At 39.1% G+C, this 22,050-nt stretch overlaps 1 protein-coding gene across 1 annotated transcript in view; it reads left to right on the top strand.

Moving 5' to 3' along the window:
- The window catches only part of LOC103792108 (uncharacterized), a 342,458-nt gene that overhangs the window by 246,401 nt on the left and 74,007 nt on the right, over positions 1-22,050 (top strand). Inside the window, exon 8 of the mRNA XM_078367502.1 lies at positions 14,493-14,614. The gene's annotated coding sequence lies outside the window, so the exon portion shown is untranslated. The remainder of the gene's footprint in view (positions 1-14,492; positions 14,615-22,050) is intronic.

Consider the following 22,050-nt stretch of genomic DNA (forward strand, 5'->3'; position numbering starts at 1 on the left):
GTTTTTGTCTTTGGTTCTGTTTATTTGATGGATTACATTTACAGACTTGCATATGTTGAACCAGCCTTGCATCCCCAGGATGAAGCCTACTTGATCATGATGAACAAGCTTTTTGATTTGCTGTTGCATTCTGTTTGCCAGTATTTCATTGAAGATTTTTGCATCCATGTTCATCATGGATATCGGCCTGAAGTTTCCTTTTTAGTTGCATCTCTGCCTGGTTTTGGTATTAGGATGATGTTGGTCTCATAAAATGAGTTAGGGACGATTCCCTCTTTTTGGATTGTTTGGAATAGTTTCAGAATGAATGGTACCAACTCCTCTTTGTAAGTCTGGTAAATTTGGCTGTAAAATTCTGGACCTGGGCTTTTTTTTTAATTGGTAGGCTATTAATTGCTGCCTCAACTTCAGCCCTTGCTATTTGTCTATTCAGGGTTTCAACTTGTTCCTGGTTTAGTCTTGGGAGAGTGCAAGTGTCCAGGAATTTATCCACTTCTTCCAGATATCCTTGTTTGTATGCATAGAGTTGTTTGTAGTAATCCCTGATGGTAGTTTGTATTTCTGTGGAATCAATGGTGATGTCCCCTTTATCATTTTTTTATTGCATCTATTTGATTCTTCTCTCTTTTCTTTTTTATTAGTCTGGCTAGCAGTCTATCTATTTTGTTGATCTTTTCAAAAAACCAGCTCCTGGATTTGTTGATTTTTTGAAGGGTTTTTTTGTGTCTCTGTTTCCTTCAGTTCTGCTCTGACCTTAGTTATTTCTTGTCTTCTGCTAGCTTTTGAGTTTTTTTGATCTTGCTCCTGTAACTGTTTTAATTTTGATGATAGGCTGTTGATTTTAGACCCTTTCTTGCTCCTCATGTGGGCATTTATTGCTATGAATTTTTCTCTAGACACTGCTTTGAATGTGTCCCAGAGATTCTGGTATGTTTTGTGTTCCTTCTTGTTGGTTTCAAAGAACATCTTTATTTCTGCCTTCATTTCATTATTTACTTAGTCTACATTCAGGAGCCAGTTGTTCATTTTCCATGAAGTTGTGTGGTTTTGAGTTAGTTTCTTAATCCTGAGTTCTAATTTGATTGCATTGTGGTCTGAGAGACTGTTTGTTATGATTTCTGTTCTTTTATATTTGCTGAGGAGTGATTTACTTCCAATTATGTGGGTGATTTTAGAGTAAATGTGATGTGGTGCTGAGAAGAATGTATATTCTCTGGATTTGGGGTTAAGAGTTCTGTAAATGTCTATTAAGTTTGCTTGGTTCCTATCTGCATTCAAGCCCTAGATTTCCTTTTTAATTTTCTGTCTCATTGATCTGTTTAGTATTGACAGTGGAGTGTTAAAGTCTCCCACTATTATTATGTGGGAGTCTAAGTGTCCTTGTAGGTCATTAAGGATTTGCCTTATGTATTTAGGTGCTCCTGTATTGGTGCATGTATATTTAGGATTGCTAGCACTTCTGTTGTATTGATCCTTTTACCATTACATAATGCTCTTCTTTGTCTCTTTTGATTTTTGTTGGTTTAAAGTCTGTTTTATGAGAGACTAAGATTGCCACCCCTGCTTTTTTTTTCTCTCCATTTGCTTGGTAAATCTTCTTCCATCCCTTTATTTTGAGTCTATGTGTGTCTTTGTACATGAGATGGGTTTCCTGAATACAGCACACCGTTGGTTCTTGGCTTTTTATCCAATTTGCAAGTCTGTGTCTTTTGATTGGGGCATTTAGTCCATTTACATTTAATGCTAATATTGTTATGTGTGAATTTGATCCCAACATATTATTACCAGTTGGTTGTTTTGCCCTTCAGTTGTAATTTCTTCATTGCATCGTTGGTCTTTACCATTTGGTTCTTTGTTGCAGTGGCTGGTACTGTTTTTTCTTTCTGTGTTTAGTGCTTCCTTCAGGAGCTCTTGCAGGGCAGGTCTGGTAGTAACAAAATCCCTCAGCAATTGCTTGTCCATAAAGGATTTCATTTCTCCTTCACTTATGAAGCTTAGTTTGGCTGGATATGAAATTCTAGATTGAAAGTTCTTTTCTTCAAGGATGTTGAATATTGGTCCCCACTCTCTTCTGGCTTGGAGGGTTTCTGCCGAGAGATCTGCTGTGAGTCTGATGTACTTCCCTTTGTGGGTGACCCATCCTTTCTGGCTGCCCTTAGTATTTTGTCCTTCATTTCAACCCTGGTGAACCTGACAATTATGTGCCTTTGGGTTGCTCTAGAGGAGTATTGTTGTGGTGGTCTCTGTTTTTCCTGTTTTTGAATGTTGGCCTGCCTTGCTAGGTTTGGGAAGTTCTCCTGGATAGTGTCCCGAAGAATGTTTTCCAGCTTGGATTCATTCTCCCTGTCATATTCTGGTACACTGATCAGGCGTAGATTAGGTCTTTTCATGTAACCCCATTATTTCTTGAAGGCTTTGTTGATTTCTTTTCTCTCTTTGTTTTCTTTTCTCACCTTCTCATTTTATTTCACTGATTTGATCTTCAATCTCTGATATCCTTTCTTCTGCTTGATCTATTCGGCTACTGAAACTTGTGGGTGTTTCATGAAATTCTTGTGCTGTGTTTTTCAGCCCCATGAAGTCGTTTATGTTCTTCTCTAAGCTGGTTATTCTAGTTAGCATTTCAGCTAACCTTTTTCAAGGTTTTTAGTTTCTTTGCATTGGGATAGAACATGTTCCTTTAACTCAGAGAAGTTTGTTATTACCCAAATTCTGAAGCCTGCTTCTGTCAATTCGTCAAAATCATTCTCCGTCCTGCTTTGTTCCCTTGCTGGTGAGGAGTCGTAAACTCTTGATGGGGGAGAGACGTTCTGGTTTTTGGTGGTTTCATTCTTGTTTTGCTGGTTTCTCCCCATCTCAGGTAACTGCTTGGGGAGGCAGCCTTTCCTTTGACTGCCTGCGGGGGCGCTGCTGGGCTGCCACAGATTCAGTGGAGTTGCTGTGTCTTTTATTTACTCAGGAAAATTAGGGCAGTTTCTGTAATGAAATGCTCTGCTGAGCTGGAGCATTCCTGGTCACTCTCTGACATTCTGGGTGCCTAACTCTGGAGTGAGTTTTTTGGCCTGCTGGGCTTTGTGTGGCAGCAGGGGACACCCATCCTGCTGTTTGGGCTATTTCCCTGCATTCCATTCCTCTTCTTACTGGGGGTCAGGTAGCTCCATCCCACAGGCTCTTTGGCTTTCTTGAGATCAGCCAGTGCTTCTGCCTAGAACTTTGCTCACAGCCCCAGGGCTGAAGTTTCTGTTTTGCCCTGTTCAGGAAGCTCACTAAGACTTTTCAGCATGGCGAAGATCTCCTGTTCTGTGGGTTGTAGAGGGCTTGGGCAGAGCACTGTATCCAAACCGAAGTCCTAGAGGGGGAGATTCCCCCAGTCCTCCAGTCGATTGTGTGCTTCTCCTGGGTGGGGCAGTACCCCACCTTGCCACAAGTTGCCCTATTTGGTTTATACCCACTGTCCAACCAGACCCACAAAATGAACCCGGTACCTCATTTGGAATTGTGGAGACCACTTGGCTTCTGCCTCTCTCTCACTGGGAGCTGCCTCTTATTTGGCCATCTTGGGATCCCCCTTCTGATACATTCTTAAAGCCCCTAATTCAGTGCTACAGAAGATACATAACTGGTGCTTATTCATCCTCAAAAGCTCTCATATTTGGAGAATTTACTTGTAAATTCTTCAAGTAGTTTTAAAATCTTTTTCCTTTTTTTTCCATTAAAAATCTGTTCAGAGTAGGGGAATGCCCTGAGAAGACAAGCCCTATTGCAGCTGACAGTAAGCCTCAACCAGTGCTGCTAATGAAAAGAAGGAAGAAGCTGCTGGGATTATATCATTGGAGTTCTGAATCCTCTACAGGGCGCTGAGCTCCTTACACTTCATTAGTTCAACAAGTTTCCACCAATGTTTGCTCTTTTCTTCCTGTTCTTTTTTCCACTGGGTTGTCTTGAGAACTGGTCTGTGTAACCTGGGTGTCTGGTATTTAGCTGAAGCTTTATACTTGAGTGTCTACTTCTCTGGACCTGCCCCCCAGTTGCTTTCTCTGACTTTTTGAGACTTGGTGTGTTCACTTGTCCTACCCAGAGATGACTATGTATGGAGGTAGCTCTAGAATTGGATGTACAAGGAGCCTAAAAAGAGCAATCTGGTAAAAAGGCAGACAAAGACTGCTTCTTCAACTGTATTTCCATAGCCATCTTACAGGTAGAACTTATATTACGTGACCCCTTGATCTTTGCATCCTTTATTCCCACATGAGAATGAGGCTGATAGTGATACTTAATTCACTGGGCTCATGTAGGGATGAATTGAATCAGTATGTGAAAAGAATTTTCAAAACCATTTGCTGTGGAACAACTGCCCAATAGATACAGGCTATACTAATACTAACACTAGTGATGTTTACCGTTTAGATTATCTGGGGTGGCATTGAGCTGACCATGATAGCATTACTGAGGAGTGATAGACTTCTCCCTTTTGGCTCTTCCAGAAGCATCTGTAATTTCTCACATTTTTGGTGGACAGTAGATTATAATTTAAGGTGGGAAGAAGCTTCTTACTAGCCCTAAATCTTTCCTAGGATATTTACAGTTCCTAAAACATTGTTAATATTTGAGAATCTTTCTTTTATGTATTCAGAATTTCCTGTTTGGTTGGCTAACAAAGCAATAATCTAGGAATTTAGAATCAAAACATTTGGAATGGAGTCTTTGCTACTCTGTCTTCACCCTATGTAGCCTTGGGCAAGTCTCTGTTAGGACTTACTGTATCTAATTCATCTCTTCTTGTGGGTAATCACAGTCACATGGGGCTTTGTGTTGCCCAATGGCTGTGAGCAAAAGTGACACAAGCACTTCTGCCATGAAGCATTTGTCAGTGTGAGATCTTCATGTTTCTTCTTCTCCTGCCAAAATAGTTATTGAAGAGGTCTCACATTAAGATCACAGATTCAAAGTGTGAGTGATCAGCTTGGAGTCTCAACTCACCACTTGGAGGAAGGTTATTCTGGAGAGTGCCCTGGATTCAAATCAGAGAGGACTTTGAGTAAAAAATAACCCTTTAGATTTGGAGGCTGTTTGTTAATTTAATTTAACCTATCCTATCTTTGATTAATAAAATCTCTTAACCTTTCTGAACCTCAGTTTCCTTATTCTAAAAGTGGGACTTAGAAAATTGTGGAAATTTTGAAGTGTAAAACTAAACCAGGTAGTATGTGCAGAGTATCTAAGGTAACATCTGGGCATAGCGTAATTGCTCCTAGTTATTATTATTGTATTTAATGTCCCATGCATAGCCTCAGGGAGTGTAGACAAAGATAACCATGAAAGGTTCCTACTCTCAAGAAGCATGAGAAATATTGAGAAATTGAAAAGATTCCCGTTTTAAGCTGTGTTCTTCTGACCTCTTTTCTGGTGTCACTTAGCAACCAATGGGAGAAAGAGGGAATATGCTTGTTCATATCCTCTATTGCTCAGATGGTCATACAGATAGAAGGGGCTTCAGCATAGGAAGGAATTAGCTTTTGTCATCTACTTGCCCTGTCACTCTGTCTTCCAGTGTCCTCTTTCTGTTTCTTCTCAAACTTTATCTCAGTATCTTACTTTTGTCTATTCTCTCCTTTTACAACTAGAAATAAACCCTCCAATGAATTGCCCCGCACTGGTTACTTTCCTGAGAATCACAGATATAAGCACTGTCCTCACCTATGTTGCTGAATTTTCTGAGCCAATTTTGTAGTGTTGTTATAAGAATTGAACTCATGATAGTTAAATAGTGATTTGTTACGTTTTACTTATTTGCTGAACTTTGAAAAAGAGCTGACAATATGATATTTTGAAATTCTAGCCTTAAGCTTCACTTACGCATCTCATGCTTGCACAACATAGAATCCTGGATTCTAGGGTTGGAAAAGAATTTCTTTTCCACCATGTGAACAAAAAGGAGCTAATATTTATTAAGTATGTGTTAGGCTATTTATGTGTGCTATCTTATACCACACTTATTTTTAAGGTAACAAAATATGGCTTGAGAAGATTAACTTGAGAAACGTCATAGGCCAAAAATTTCTTTTATAGCTTTTTCTCCCATTGTTTGTTGTTTTGCTTGTTTGACAAACTACACTTTTGGTCAAACTAATAGCATTATCATTTTTATTAACAAAAGATATAGATAATTCATGAAAATCATAAAAAGTAATAAACAGCAATTTTAAGCATTAAATTCTCTTGTTTAATAAGACAGTAGATATGTTAGCTGCAGGAACTAGTGATGGTAAAAATGTGTTATCTTCATTATGCTTTCAGTCATATTCAAATTAGCCTAAGGCTTGTTTAATACTATCTTTATGAACTCACAGGGTTCATAGCATCTCAAGAGGGTAACCACTCATATGGTATAATCAAATCACATAATATATTCAACAGCAACTGCCAGAAATATGTATTGAATTCTTATGTATTACATTCTATTCTGGACCAGTGAAATCCACTAGCATCTGTATGAAACTTGCATCTTGCTGTGGAGAACAATTAACAAAATAAATAAATAAATAATTTAGCACATTAGAAGTAAAAATGATTATGGGGAAAATAAAGTAGGGAAGGAAGATAGGGAGTTCTGGAGTGTGTGTGTTTGCAATTTTAAATGGGGTGAATAAACTGAGCAAGAAAGATGAAATAACTTCTTCCTGACAGTCATGAAATTCATAAGGGGCAGATGGGAACCTGCTCCCAGTATTCTAACTTTCAAGTTGATTGGTTTCTGCTCTATGAATATTTTATGGAAGCCAGTCCCAGTATAAATAACAATAATGAAATTGTTAGTTGGCACATTCTTAAAAATTCTTTTTATTTCAGAGACTGGTATCTGTCTTGAATTTGCTTAATCAAAATAGGCAAGTTTTGTGTGGGAGGACACTAAAATAGCTCATCTAATGTAGAAGAACAGGGGTCTAGTCTGGTCTCGGAATGTGAAAGCTGGTAAGATGGTCTTTTCATTTTTCTTCCCTACTTGATCAGTTTTGTCCACCTGGTTAGAAGATATGACTCTCAACAATACTGTCTTTCTATCTGGGAAACGGGGTTCTGGGTTGCCCAGCATCAGGGATGGCTGCATTTTTGGAGCCCCTGTCTCTAGGTCTGGCTATGCTAACTGGTTGGAATGCTGCTTGGATAACTCTGAACCTTATATGGACTCGACCAGATGCTGTGAGTTGCTTAAGGACTTGTGCCTCCAGAGATGTCTTGAGACTTGTAGCCTGCAAGGTTTCCAGAAGGGTAGCCTGGTTAGTAGATTGCTCTTACTGGTTGGTTCAGTATTTATTTTGCAGGATTGTGTAAATTTGGGCCACATAGAAAGGTGTAAAGATCATAGTTTGGGGAATTCTCTCTCAGATCTGTGAAAATTATCAGTATAAAAATGGAGTGACTCATGTGAAGCTCTAAGAAAATGGAGCTGGGAGGTCATGAAGGAAGGCCCTCATACAGTTATGACAGTATCAGGAACTGCCAAAAAGGACTTTCCCAACCAGAACTTTCCAGTTAAGCCTCTTTTATGAAGACCTTCACCTATCAACAGCTGGCACCACCAATGAAACAACACCACTGCCTTTGATAATCTCCTGAAATCTTGCCTTGAATAGATTCTCCTTGGGCACAGTGGCTCACACTGTAATTTCAAAAATTGGGGAGGCTGAGGTGAGAGGATCACTTGAGCCTAGGAGTTTGAATCTGAAATGATTTATGATTGTTCCACTGCACTCCAGCCTGGATGACAGAGCAAGATCCATCTCTTAAAAAAAAAAAAAGTAGAAAATATAAAAAAGCATTCCATTGCTTCTGCCTCCTCAGATGTGCCTATGGTCTGCCATAGCACACATATCCAGGAATGCAATCCCTTGTTCTTCCTAAATACACTCTTTGTTTTGGAGAATTGATCTCTATGTCACTTATTTTAGGCTGACAGGTCAGAGCATGAGTTAGCGATCCTGGGGTACCCATGGTCCACTGACAACATTGAGCTTGAGCCAGATGTGTGCCCTGCATCAAGTCTCCCTGTCTGTGTCTTAACAATAGTGCCACCTTCAGTTTACAGAATCCAAGGAGGAGAGATTAAAAGCAGTGGAACTGAAAGTATTGAATGAGTTGGGAATCAGAATTTTATTCTGCACTAGCTGTGTGACTCTGAACATGTTATTTAACTTCTTTAAGCTTCAGTTTTCTTATCTTCAAAATGGAGAGATGGGATTTTTAATAATTATATTAGGTAACATTTGAAAATTACCAGGAACAGTACCTAGCATACAAGCATTCAGTAGGAATTATTCTAATTTGGAGAAGCTAAGAGAGATTAAACACCTTGCCCAACATCTCATAGAAATCTAGGTTTCAAATCCCAGTATTCTCTGGATCACATGTTCTTTTGTGATGCTACACTACATTCCTAGGAAAAAGGGATGAATGTCCAAGAATAAAACCAACGTGTTGATGAATGTATTTGATTAGAGTTTTTGAACTAGGAACACCCTGAGTTTGCCTGATCCTGAAATACACATTTCTAAAATACAACTCAAGCCCAAAGTGTGTGATTGAAGTGAAGCAAAATAAGAGAGCATTTACAATTTTGTTGAATGCCGCTTTTTTTTTTTAAGGGGGAAAACACATATAAAGTTAATTGGTACTTTGAATTGCAAAATATTGACACTTAAGTAAATTTAACTCACAAAAAGGAAGTTATATCAAAGTCCAAAATGCAAAGGGGAAAGTAATCAGCCCTTATATTGTATGCAATAGTAAATTAAATTGAAATAGTTATTTCTGTAACATTCAAGCTGTGACTTTAATTATCCTCAAGTCTGAGAATTCTAAGTTAAAGTTTTCACAGTAACTGTAATTTTTGTCTCATTAAAAAGCTAACAGAATTAGCTTTATTTTAGACTTTCCCAGATTAGAAGTGACTTGAGTCTGTTGAGTTGGTTTGTAGTAAACTGGAATTATAAAGCTGCCTTTGGGTGTTTAAATGTTTAGTTATGAGGCTTTTTTAAAAAAAATTTTAAAACCTCTTGCTTTTGATTAAAATTTGTCAGGTATATCAGTTAGCTATGAAGTATTTTTGGGGTACTGTATTAGTCCATTCTGACACTGCTATAACAATACTACCTGAGACTGGGTAATTATAAACAAAGGTGGTTTAATTGACTTACAGTTCCGGATGTCTGAGTAGGCCTCAGGAAACTTACAATCATGGCAGAAGGGGAAGCAGGCAACTTCTTCACAAGGTGGCAGGTGAGAGAGTGAGCATGTGAAGGAGGAACTGTCACACACTCATAAAACCATCAGATCTCATGAGAACTCACTCACTATCATGATAACAGCATGAGGAAACTGCTCTCGTGATCCAATCACCTCCCACTGGGTCCCTCCCTTGACACATGGGGATTATGGGGATTACAACTCAAGATGAGATTTGAGTGGGGACACAACCAAACCATATTAGGTACTTATTATGTGTCCGCCTCAGTGGTAAAGGCTAAAAAGGAAGAAAGGAAGAAATAGAAGCAGGGAGAAAGAAGAAAAAGATACACAAATTCATTAATTAGCAATCGAATGTGTGTGTGTGTGTGTATGTGTGTGTGTTCATGCACATGAGCATTTGTGAACACAGCCTTTTAGAAGCCCAGTGTGACAAGGAAGTGACAACTTCAATTTAAATGAGAATTGAATGTATCACTAAGCAAATATGGCACTCTTGGAGAAAATCTATCATTTCCAGTAGCAGATGTACATGAACAGCCTTTGACGTTTCATGCCCAATGATAGGGGAGGAAATTCCTGCCACAGAGTTCCTAAATAAGTGAGAGTTGAAGTAAGAGCCCCAATGCCTTCCTAGAACAATGACTAAGAATCTGGTGTTTGCAGGCATGGCAGAGGCCCTGGGACAGAGCTTCAAAGAAAAACAAGAATCTCACTGAGCTAAAGGGACACTTAGAAAAAGGGTAGCAGATAAGAAGAACATAAAAATAGCAGCAACCAATCTTTGTTGATTATAAACTGAGGATAATATGAAATATTGAAATAGCCAATATATTATTCCTACCTTAAAATTTCCATGGCTATGTGTCTAGCTACCCCAAGGAAATAATGGATTTCAATATTTCAAGGGGAGACAAGATACCACCTTGAATACCAAGTTATTCCTGGGATTTGAATGAGGAACTAGATTTATTCCTATTACTGAGTCCATGGAAAGATAACGGGTTTTAAAGCCAGTCTTTGAAACTCCTCACTTTATATACTAAGTTACAAGTACAGGAACTCAGTGCAAGTGAATTTACTAACCATAGATTGTATAAAAAAGCATGACATGGAAGACATTCATAGCAGAACTTCACAGTCCAGTACGGTAGACAGTTGTGGTCTGTGGTTAAGGGATATAGTAAATCCAATTTGAGATGCATCAGAAGTTTCAAAGACTTAGTATAAATAGAGTAATGTAAAATATCTCATTAACATTTTATGTTGATTATATTTTGAAACGGTAATATTTTAGATATATTTGGTTAAATGAAACATATTTGAATTCATTTTGGCTATTCATTTTTACTATTTTAATATGACTACTAGAAAAATATTAAAACACATATGTGGCTTGAATTTGTGGCTTGTGTTCCATTTCTATCTGGGCTATTTCAAAGGGAAAGAAAGGTGAGAATGGGTGTGTCGGAGCCTGCCCTTTCCAGGGTGATCACATCATTTCTTATTCATACCAGGATATTTAGAAAATAAAAATGGGCACTGTAGACAATGATTTTGGGACAAGTGGCATTGACTGGGACTGTCCTAGACAATGGAAGATGTGAGGTCACCTTCCCTATGAATAGGGTGACTCTGAATGCCACAGAGAAAGGGCAGGTGAGAACTGTCACAGAAGAGTTTGTTTTAGGGAGATTTGTTTTTCCCTGCATCAAACACAAAATTGAACTTTGTCCCACCTGCTTTTCTTACTCCCTCCTACCACACCTACTCTTCCTGCTCCTAGAACAAATCCACAGCTTTCTATTTCTGAGGAAGATTTGAGACTAAACTCCAGGTTCCAATAACTTCTTGGATGGTAGAAATAATTATGAAGAATTTGGATATGTTTAACCTAAGTCCATCAGAAACATATGGATTACATTTCCCTTTAAAACACAAACACACTTAAAATTTAATGAGATAAGTATTTGGCAGGGGGCTTTCAAGTACTTTTCTTTGGTTTTTGCTAAATCCCCAGTGTTTCCATGCACTTATAGACACATAATCATTTAGAGGATGCTCTTTATGTGAATGACAGGCTTGCCTTCCTCTGCCAGAGCGTGGGCTCAGCTTTCTTGATATACACCTGGGTCCCTTGCTTAAGGACAGGATCCCAAAGACCTTGAAGAACTAAAAATGTCCTCTGATCTGAAATTTGGAGAGGCTAAAGGCAGGTGGAATCATCTGACACACTGGGGAATTGTGGCCTTTGGTAGCATCTCCCCTCAATAGAGCCATGGGCATTGGGAAACAGGGAAACATGGGAGTAGAGGAAATCAATATTCTCAACAGCCAAGCCCTGTCTTTTCTCAGGGTGGTGAGGAGACTGAAGAGGGGACTTGTTCCATACTCTCTCCCCCTTCAGCCCCACTTCATGACCCTGCAATGTCCTTTCAGTATTTGTGTTTTAATTCAAGACTCCCAGCATCAGTACTCATGCCCATATCAGCAGCTTGAACTGAGATATGCAGACTATTAGTCTGTTCTCATGCTGTTGATAAAGACATACCTTAAACTGGGTAATTTATAAAGGAAAGATGCTTTATTGACTCACAGTTCCACATGGTTGGGAGATCTCACAATCATGGCAGCAGGCAAATAAGGAGTAAAGTCACATCTTACATGGTGGCAGGCAAGAGATTGTGTGCAGGAGAGGTCCTTTATTAAGCCATCAGATCTCATGAGACTTATTTAGTATCATGAGAACAGCATGGGAAAGACCTGCCCCCCCCGCCACCCCCGATTCAATTACCTCCTACTGGGTCCCTCCATGCCACATGAGAATTATGGGAGCTAGAATTCAAGATGACTTCCATGTGTGGACACAGCCAAACCATATCGTGCAGTAATTATTACACTTCTGCTCTTTGATTTTGAGCATGCTGATTCCCTTCATGAAAATATCCTGTCCCTTCTTATCTCAGCTGGCTCCTTTCACCACCCTGGTGGGTTCAGTTCTGATGCTTCTCTCTCTCAGGAGAGATTGTCTTAGAAGGGATGGATTCCTCGCTGGAAGGCCTCATAAAGCCTTTATCAGAATGCTTTATCATAATGGACTATGGTCATTGCCTTCCTCAGCCACCTCCTCATTTTGCAGGAGCTCCTTTAGGGAAGGAGGGACTTATGTCCCCATATCCAGGGTCTGTCATGTGATAGATACTCATTAAATTTCATATTTCTGTAGTTCCTTTTATCATTGGAGAATCACTTTGACACACAGAAAATATAACCTGACAAAACCTGAAGAAGTTGACAGGTGACTAATAAATTCACATTTTATTCTTGGAGACATTGAAAACTCTGAAATGCTGAGTGACTTTCCTAAAACCCAGGTCCGGGACTTCAGGAGCTAAAAGTAGAGACCAATATTTACTCCAGGAAATAATAGTAGGGCCCAGTATTTACTCCAAGGATCAGGTTTTCAGGTTATTATCCCCCACTAAAGTTGCCAGTTTTTTTTTTTTTTTAAATTAAACACAGACACATTAGGGCACAGACAGACATGTTTTGAATTTTGGATCTGATCTTAATTTAAAAATAAGTATCTTGAATTTAGTGATGGCTGATGGAAGGAGGCCTGTGAAAAATAGAAAGACTTGTAGGAAGATGTTGTCAAAGAGGTCCGGAATCTTATAAGACAGGGTTCAAGGTCTGTGAGTGGGATAGCTGAGGTCCCTGAACCCCTTACAGCTGGTGACAAAACTCTTGTATTTCTCTGTGAGGAGGATGCAAAAGTTTATTCTTCAAAGGGAAGTGGATCCGACTAGCTAAGGCGTGAGTACCTAAAGCGTCCTTCCACCCCTGGGCAGAGGGAATGTTTCACACTTTCTTGAGGATCAAGCTATTGCCTGTGGGCCAATTTCCTCTTGCAAGCCTCTCCCAGGCCCAGTGAATGCCAAGGCTTCTAAGGAGGGGTCCTTGCAGCCTGCTGGCATCCTGTGTATCGACACTTCTGCTTTCAAGGCAAGCTAATCTGTTCCTTAAGCTGCTTGGCTGAACTTCTTTGCCAGATCTGATAGGAGAATTTAATCTTTCCTTTTTCCTTTTTGGCACACACTCAATGGAATCCGAATAAAGAATTAGGGAGACTTGAAAGGGACTTTCCATTACCAAACAACTCCGTTTCAATTTCCGGCCTCTCCTCTACCTTTTTTTTCCATTCCCTCCTTTCTTCTTCCTCAACGTTTGGAACTCAAACCTGGCATAAAAGCTCGCGGGGACATGTGGAAGGCCAGAGACCAGGAACGTGAGTGGAATTTTCCAAATTAAGGTGGATTATTGGCCTTCACTGCCAAGCAAAGTGGGGAGGCCTGGCTTTTGGGCAATGCCTTGAAGCAGGAGTGCTTCAACATCTGGAAGAGGGTTTTGGCTTTCATGTCTGGAGTGACACATATTCCGGCTTCATGGAACACTTTGCAGTTTTTGCTACCCATTCTGTACTGTCCTAGCACCGAGTCATTGCTCTTGCTGCTCATAGAACATAACATCAACAAGTGTTCAGCAAACAGCTATGAGGTCAGATATTGTCCTGAGGTCTCAAGGTAACAGTCAAATAACTAGAATTCACTGGGGACTGATCTTTGCCCAGTATTATGCCAACTTAACCATACTAAGAGGGAGGTCCAACTTATTTTCCCACTTGATGCAGGAGGTTACTTATGCACAGAGAGTAAAGCTCTCATAGACAGGATGGAGAAGAACAAGATTGCAAATTTAGGCAGTCTGGCTTGAAACCAGCAAAGAGTAATCAGAGTGGAAAGAAAGTTTAGCCTAGGACCAGGAACACAGAAAGGAATTAACAAATTGTACTTACAAAGATGGGGAGGAGAAGGAGTCAGAACACAAAACCAATTCATTATATAAATCTAAGTTTTAAAAACAACATTTGTTTCTTCCTGCCCTGATTGTAAAACAATAGCTTATGTATATCATGGTGACTTTGGAATTACTCTCCCAAAGGTAGCCGGTATGGAAGATGTTATAAGACAGTTTTTTCAAATTTACTATGAAAAGTGAATTTATATAGTATATAAAGAGATATCTAATTTTGATGGTAATGTTCAATATTCTTTATAATAATGATAGCTAACATTTATTGAGTGCTTACCAAATGTCAGTTACTGTACTAAGCTTTTCACCTATATTAGCTCTTGTCATTCCTCCAATAGTCCTATGAGATAATTGCTATTATTATCCTTCTTTTACAGGTAAAGTGAAGTGGGTGTGCCTGGGATCATGCACAGCTAGTGAGTGGAAGAGCCAAGATTCAAATCCATGCAGCCTGGCTCCAGGGCCCACACTGTCAGTCACTCATCAACACCTTTCCAAGGTATCGGTTTCAGAGTCCTTTCTTTAGTGGTTGTTTTTTTCCCTATGCCCATTCATTTGGTCTATGTAGCCATATATGCCAAACTCTGTACAAGATCTGGAAATAACAAAATGTGTTTTTGTGAGGACTCTGCATCAGAAATTAAAGGTGGTTTATAGCAAAGACTGTGAGCAGGTGCTGAGCGATGCATGAGATGCAAGGGGAAGTGACTGAGAGTTATTCTTGCCCAGTGGAAATCAATTTCATCGCGATTGTGTCCCCCAAGTAGGAGGTGTGATCTATCAACATTTGATGAATAAAGGAATTAATGGCTAGTATAACTGTTTGCAAGTACTGGGAGTACAATATGGGAAAGACCTTGAAACAGGAGGTGGTGTTTGCTTTTCCTTCAATCATTTGGAGACCTTTCTGAGAGGGTATATTTGGAAGGTATCCTTCAGAGCAGTAGTTTATAGCAGACTTAAAATTACAAAACAAAATATCAGCACAAGGCACTGGGCAATCTGAAGACTGTAGGGCTGTAATTAGGTGATGATTCAGTGCCTCCCCACTGCACAGGCTGGGGTCATCAAGTGTTGAGTATTGGGTTTGGCACACATCTCTGTACGTCCCTGGCAATTACAGTCCTAAGCAAAACCCGTCAGAACAAGGTATCATTTGTCTTTCAGAACTCATTCTGACATTGTTCCCCTTGAAGTTGCATTTGTTTCTAATTTTAGAAAGTTGTTTATCCATTTATTTATTTTGCTTTAAGTTCTGGGATACATGTGCAGAACATGCAGGCGTGTTACATAGGTATACATGTGACATTGTGGTTTTAAGCCCCACATACATTAGGTATTTATCCTAATGCTCTCCCTCCCCTTGCTCCCCTGCCCCAACAGGCCCTGGTGTATGATATTCCCCTCCCTGTGTCCATGTGTTTTCATTGTTCAACTCTCACTTACGAGTGAGAACATACGGTGTTTGGTTTTCTGTTCCTGCGTTAGTTTGCTGAGAATGGTGTCTTCCAGCTTCATTCATGTCCCTGCATCTTACATCATTATGACAGAAACAAGTAATTGTCCTCTGCTGTGGCCAGAGGACATGTTGGGAACAGACCAACAGAGCTGGCTGTAGGCGTGAGTCCCAATTCTTCTGCATTTCAAATGTGTGACATCAATCAAGCCACTAAACTGCTCTAGGCTCTTCTGTTTTATTTTACTGGTATAGGGTAGGTACTCAATAACTTATTTATTGAAGGAATGGATGGGTCAATAAAAACTCGTCCTCTCTTGTTTTGAGATTAATATAATGAAAAACATTGCTAGACTAGGTATGGAAAAGTTGTGTAAGTGGAGTCCTTATTCAGAAGTAGTAGCCAAGGAGAGCTCTAGTGTATGGCAAGAAGAAGACTTTGTTTTATTTTGTCTTTCAATACTTTTGTCAGTGTGTCCATGGTCATGTAATCCCCTTCTCTAGGGTAACTAGAGTCTGGGGGAGAAGCCCCAAAACATCAATAACTTTAGAGAAGGAGCCCCCTTGCCTATATCAGCAGCCCTGGAGAAGCTCCTGAATATCAGCAGCCTTAAAGCAGGAGCAGCCTATATTGTGAAAATATTCTATTTACATTTATTGAATAACTGATAAAGCTGGCTTCATTTTTTTAATATCTCACCAAGCTGGTTATAAAATACATGTTTATGAATTTGTCTCAGGCTGAATTCTCACCAGCTGTTAGAGCGGATTTTAAAAGCATGTGTGTATTGTATCATGGCTAAACATGGGTAAACTGAAGTTTGCTACTATCAATCAGTTTGCCAAAAATTGTCATTTAATAATATGACAAAAGCCTAAAAATAAATAACATGGTTTATATAAAGTCGTTCCCACCCATCCACTTTACAGATTCACTCCTTATTTGGAGACCTTTCATATTCCAGGTACATAGTTGAATCTTATGCATCCACAGCCTCTCTGAGACCTTGTTGCAATGTAGCTATCTAGAGCCTCTAAGAGTGTTCTGTAATTCTGGATCTTATTAGAAGTTAACTAGAAAATTCTAAAAATGTATTTTTCTTAACTATATAGAAAGCATGAATCCACTAAGTGCAATTGTTTTTTAAAGACATGTATTATACACAAGTAAGAACTCTGCAAACATGTTTGCTGATTGACATATTTAGACGATATATGTAGTATTTTTTTGAAAACTAATACATACAAGGCTCAGTGCCAAATGCTTTATATGTATGTATTAGGTTATTTCTTGCTGCATAATAAATTGTTACAACTTATCAGTTTAAAATGGCACGGATTTATTGTCTGTCAGTTTCTATGGGTCAGAAGTCTGAGCTGGGTCCTCTGCTCTGGAACTGACAAGGCTGCAATCAAAGTGTCAGCTGGGCTGCATTCTCATCTGGAGACTCAACTAAGGAAGAATTTGCTTCCAAGATTTCTCAGTTTGCTTCCCTGTGGCTTCATGACTGAAGGCCCTGCCCTCTTACTGATTGTCAGCTGGAGGCTACCTCAGCTCCAAGGGCTGCCTGGAGTTACCGGCTGCATGGCCCCTCCATGGCAGCTCACAACATGGCTGGTTGTTTCTTCAAGACCAGTGGGGGAATTTTTCTTTTTGCTCTGCTAAAACAAAGTCTTATATCAGGGGTGTCCATCCAACCTTTAGGATTCCCTGAACCACATTGGAAGAAGAATTTTCTTAAGCCACACATGAAATACATGAACACAAATGATAGGTGATGCACTAAACAAAAATCACACACACAAAAAAATCTCATAGTGTTTTAAGAAAGTTTATAAATTTGTGTTGGGCCACATTCTAAGCCATCCTGGGCCACAGTCCACAGGCTGCCAGGGGGACAAGCTTGTCTTATATAATGGAACTTAACAACAGGAATGATATACCATTGACTTTGACATGTTATTAGTTAGAGGAAAGTCACAGGTGCCTCTCACACTCAGGGGTAGGGGATTACAAAAGTCATGACACCAGAGGGCAGAGATCCTAGGGAGCGTAGTAGAATTCTACCTACCTAAATGAATAACCTCATTTGATTATTAACAATATCCCCATAAGGCATAATCTATCATTGTTGTGTATTACCATATAGAACTAAGGAATCAAGGCTAGCTTAGACAGCCAAGATAACCCATCCAGATGAATATACCAGAGCAAGTGCTTTGACTGCTGTATTTGATTGTAACACCTGGGACCTTAACCACCTGCATTCAAACCACATCTGTACTTCTGCTTTAAGTTACTGAGTGAAGATCTGTTATTTGCTGTATGCTGGACTCTCTTCCCATATATATACATTTTCTCTTTTCATTCAAACACAACTCTGATAGGGAGCTGTTATAATCCCTGTTTTACAGAAGATAACACTTACACTCAGAAAGATTATTCCTTTCTGATTTTGGGCAAGTTACTTAACTTCTCTGAGCTTCATCTCATTCATCTGTACAAAGGGGAATAATAGTAATTACTTCATAGAATTGCTGTGAGGATTAAATGAGGTAATAGAGGCAGTTACCTCAGTTAGCAGAATGTCTGACCCAGACTATTAACTAAGTACATGCTATTTAGTATTGTTTTTAAGATTGGTAAATTTTGCCTAACACTCTAGCTTTAAGGATTTATAATTTAACAGTGTGAGAGTAGAAAAGAACAAGTTGTTTTTAAGAACCTGAGTTTCTTTTGCCTGTAGCAGATAATGGAGAAATATTCTGTGTCTGGCATTTGGCTCCTGATAATTTATTTCATAGACACTCTTCTCATCTATTACTGCAAAGGTCTCTTGGAGGTCAACCAAAACCTGGGTGCGTTTCACAGCCATCTTATGTCACCAGTCCTCCTCTGGGGCCTCTTGAGCCTCTTTGTCCTTGTCTTCAGCCTCCACTTTTTCTCCTCCTTTTTTTCCTTTCGTTTTTCTGTTTCCTGTTTCCCCATCCAGTAGGACTCCATTAGTGCAGATTAAATAGAAAACCCAGTCCCTCGGTTAAAGATGTTCGAATGATCATTCTCAGCAAACTGACACAAGAACAGAAAATCAAACACCACATGTTCCCACTCATAGGTGGGTGTTGAACAATGAGAACACATGGACACAGGAAGTAGAGCATCACACAGTGGGGTGTGTTGGAGTGGCCAAGGGAGGGATAGCGGGGAGGCAGGTGGGGAGGTGGGGGAGGGATAACATGAGGAGAAATGCCAGATGTGGGTGACGGGGGGATGAAGGCAGCAAACCACACTGTCATGTGTGTACCTATGCAACAATCCTGCATGATCTGCACATGCACCTCAGAACCTAAAGTACACTTAAAACAAAAAAATATGTTCTAATGAATGGATACTCTGCTGCTAGCCCTGTACTATACTCTCCAGAAGCAGAGAGTAACCAGAACCAGCCTCTGTCCTAAAGTCTATGGCAGATTAATTTGGAAAATCTTTTCTAAGCATACTGAAATTTTCAGGAGCTTTCCCGAGGTTAATAATAAGGAGATGGAAGTCAGGGCTTGTGACAATATAGGTTTCTAGAAAAGACATTAATTTTGGCATTGAGTCAGCCTGGGCACCAATCCCAGCTTTGCCTCTTGCTAGCTGTGTGACCTTGCTCAATAAATTGTTGAATTTCTTTGAACCTCAGTTTCCTCAAACATAAAAGGGAGATAATAGTAATTTCTTCCTCAATATTGTTTGGTACCCAAATAATGAAATCATACAGTACAAGTGCATCAAGAACTGAGAAAGGCTCTGAAAACAGGAATTAAGATACAGGGGTGAGATAAACTGTGGGAAAAAGCTAACAATTGCAAAAATCTAAACCTTCAAAAAAAATTAATGGAATTTACATTTTATCCCAAGGCAATTATCACTTCATCAATTCTTCTTTATCTTTCTGATGAAAATCCTTTAAAAATTATGGTCACACAATAAAAATACGATTTCTAACCATGGAAAAACTTGCTTTGAAACCATGAATCACCTACTATTTTATGTTAATATGATTACTACTATTTTAGATTAAGAGGCAAGAGAATGATGTGCATTGTGACACACTCCCCACATCTGGAGGCATGGTTTTAATCTTCCATTTATAGTTTCAGCTGCAGTTATTCACATCTGAGTCTGCATTAGGAACGTCACTGGGATTCCAGGAAAACAGAAAACATTTTAGATGCCTCTCATTTAATCAGCTGTAGCAACCCATGATAGAAAGTCCACCCTTAAAAGCAGGACTTTCGTGGATAATTAGTTAGAATAATAAAAAAAAATAGTAATGCAATTTGTGGGAAGAATTCAGTGTGGTTAATCATTATTTGGTTTTGAAGACAAGATTAAATTAGTGTTGCCCCTTATGTCATTGTGTCAACAAATTACATCAGGGTAAACCCTATCCTATTTTCCATGGGCCGGTGACAGATGGAGCAAATGCATGCTTGTTTTGTTTTGCTTTGTTCTTGTTAAAAAAAATTCTGATCAGATTCTTTAGTTGGTTCTGGTTCCACAGAGCTTTCCCTCATGTATTTTCATTGTGCCTTTTATTGACAGAATGTAATTTTTCTTCCATCTTTAGAACAAATGCCAAAAAATAATTTTAATTGCTCAGTTCCTCAATCCTCAACCTCTTTATGAAGACAACAGAGGAATGCAAATACAATAGAGAACAGTGAAGACTGATAATGCTTATCTGTGGAGAAAACATCAGAATGGCCACAGTTGTACCCCTTTAGCTGAAGATCAACTTGGGTTAATGAAAAGAAGGGTATTTTGTTTTATTCTAATCTGAGTTTAACTCAAGTGTTGTTTTGTGAATTCATCAATTCCCAAGGGATCTATTAATCCATAAGAAGTCCTCAGCTGTGAACTTCTTAATTTTTGAAGAAAGTATAGCAATTCACTCATGAATTAATGTGGTTTAATGAGAGCTTAATTTGAGGTAGGATAGTCTATCCCATTACAGAAGCCTTTCAGGAAGTACAGGGCATGATCGAAAATTGTGGACCTTCTTCGGACAGGGAAAAACATTCCTTGAGCCATGGGTATAAAATAAAGTTCAGAGTTAGTCAAAGGAATCTGGACAATTCTGGACTAATGAGAAAGGCTGGGGAAAAATCAGGGCTCTTAATTTTATAGGCAGAGAACAAGAATAAAGCTAACTTTCTGAATTCAAGAATTTTTCCTGACATGCTGTCTTCCACACAAAAGACCTAAGCTATCAACTTCTTGATTTTTGAAGAAGATATAGCAAGGACCAGATGAAGGTAGGACAGGGTGAGGCAGATGCACTGATAATGGCTCCCATGTGTTGATACTTACTATGGGCTAAGTGTGTTTATTAAGCATTTTAAGAGCATATTTTATTTACACCTCACAATTACCCTGTTTGACTGGAACTAGAAGAAGGTAGTTTTGTGTCTCAACGTTAATGATCAGGAAACACAGATGAGTGTAAATTGGCAGGGCTAGGCAACAGCATTTAACACCAGGTTTTCCTGGCTGCAGGAACCCAGTGCTTAACCAATATTCTATATGTGCTCCTAATGAGTTTAAATCTGTTTTGTCTCATTAGGAAAAGAACAAGATTCTGACCTACTCTCTTTTATGCAGAATGCTTTTTTAACATAGACATGTAGCTTAAATCATATGAACATTTTAATTTCCAAAAATCTGATATTTTCCACTTGGATCTCTTTCTACTGTCTACCAAAGCCATTTCAATGATATAAGATTAACTTTTCTGTCCAGGTCTCTCATTTGCATTTTGCTTATTCAGCTGTTCTTCTGCTGTATTCCAATGTTACTAAAGAATATTTTGTGCTTCCATATACAATTCTAAGCATCTAAATTTTTAGCAGGCAAGATTCCTTTATTTATCACTTACTAAGCTATCATCTCTCAATCTCTCAGCATCAAGTACATCCTTCTGTATTTGTCCTCTTAATGCTGGTGCTTGGAACCTGCAAACTCTATTTCTGGTATGTCAGCTGTTAGGATCTGCTGATAAAGAGTGTTAGAGCAAGACTTGAAGGGAGAATAGGACAGAAGGGATTAGCTTCTTCTATTAGCCTATAATTCCTTTCAGTGTGGTTTCAGCCATGGATCTTACTCCCATAACAGTAATAGACAGTTCTTCCTAACCCTAAGAATGACAGTTGCTTCCTACAGTTGCAATCTGGGTTATCTTCAGGTTACCTGTTTGCTTTTTCATTTGGCTAGCACTTAACTCAGTTCTAATAATAAACTTTCTCTGTTAAAATACCTACTATGGTTTCTGTTTTTCTGATCACACCCTGTCTGGCACCTTTCTGAGACTCGGTTTTCCTATTGCCCTTTTCAGAGCCTACAATAAATTACAGAATCTTCAAATCTGGAATAATCTTAAAGGTGTCAAATCCAAATTCTGACATAGTATAGAGGTGTGCTATTTCCAGTTTTT

Source organism: Callithrix jacchus, chromosome 3 (assembly GCF_049354715.1).
Source record: "Callithrix jacchus isolate 240 chromosome 3, calJac240_pri, whole genome shotgun sequence".
NCBI classification, from domain to species: Eukaryota; Metazoa; Chordata; class Mammalia; order Primates; family Cebidae; genus Callithrix; species Callithrix jacchus.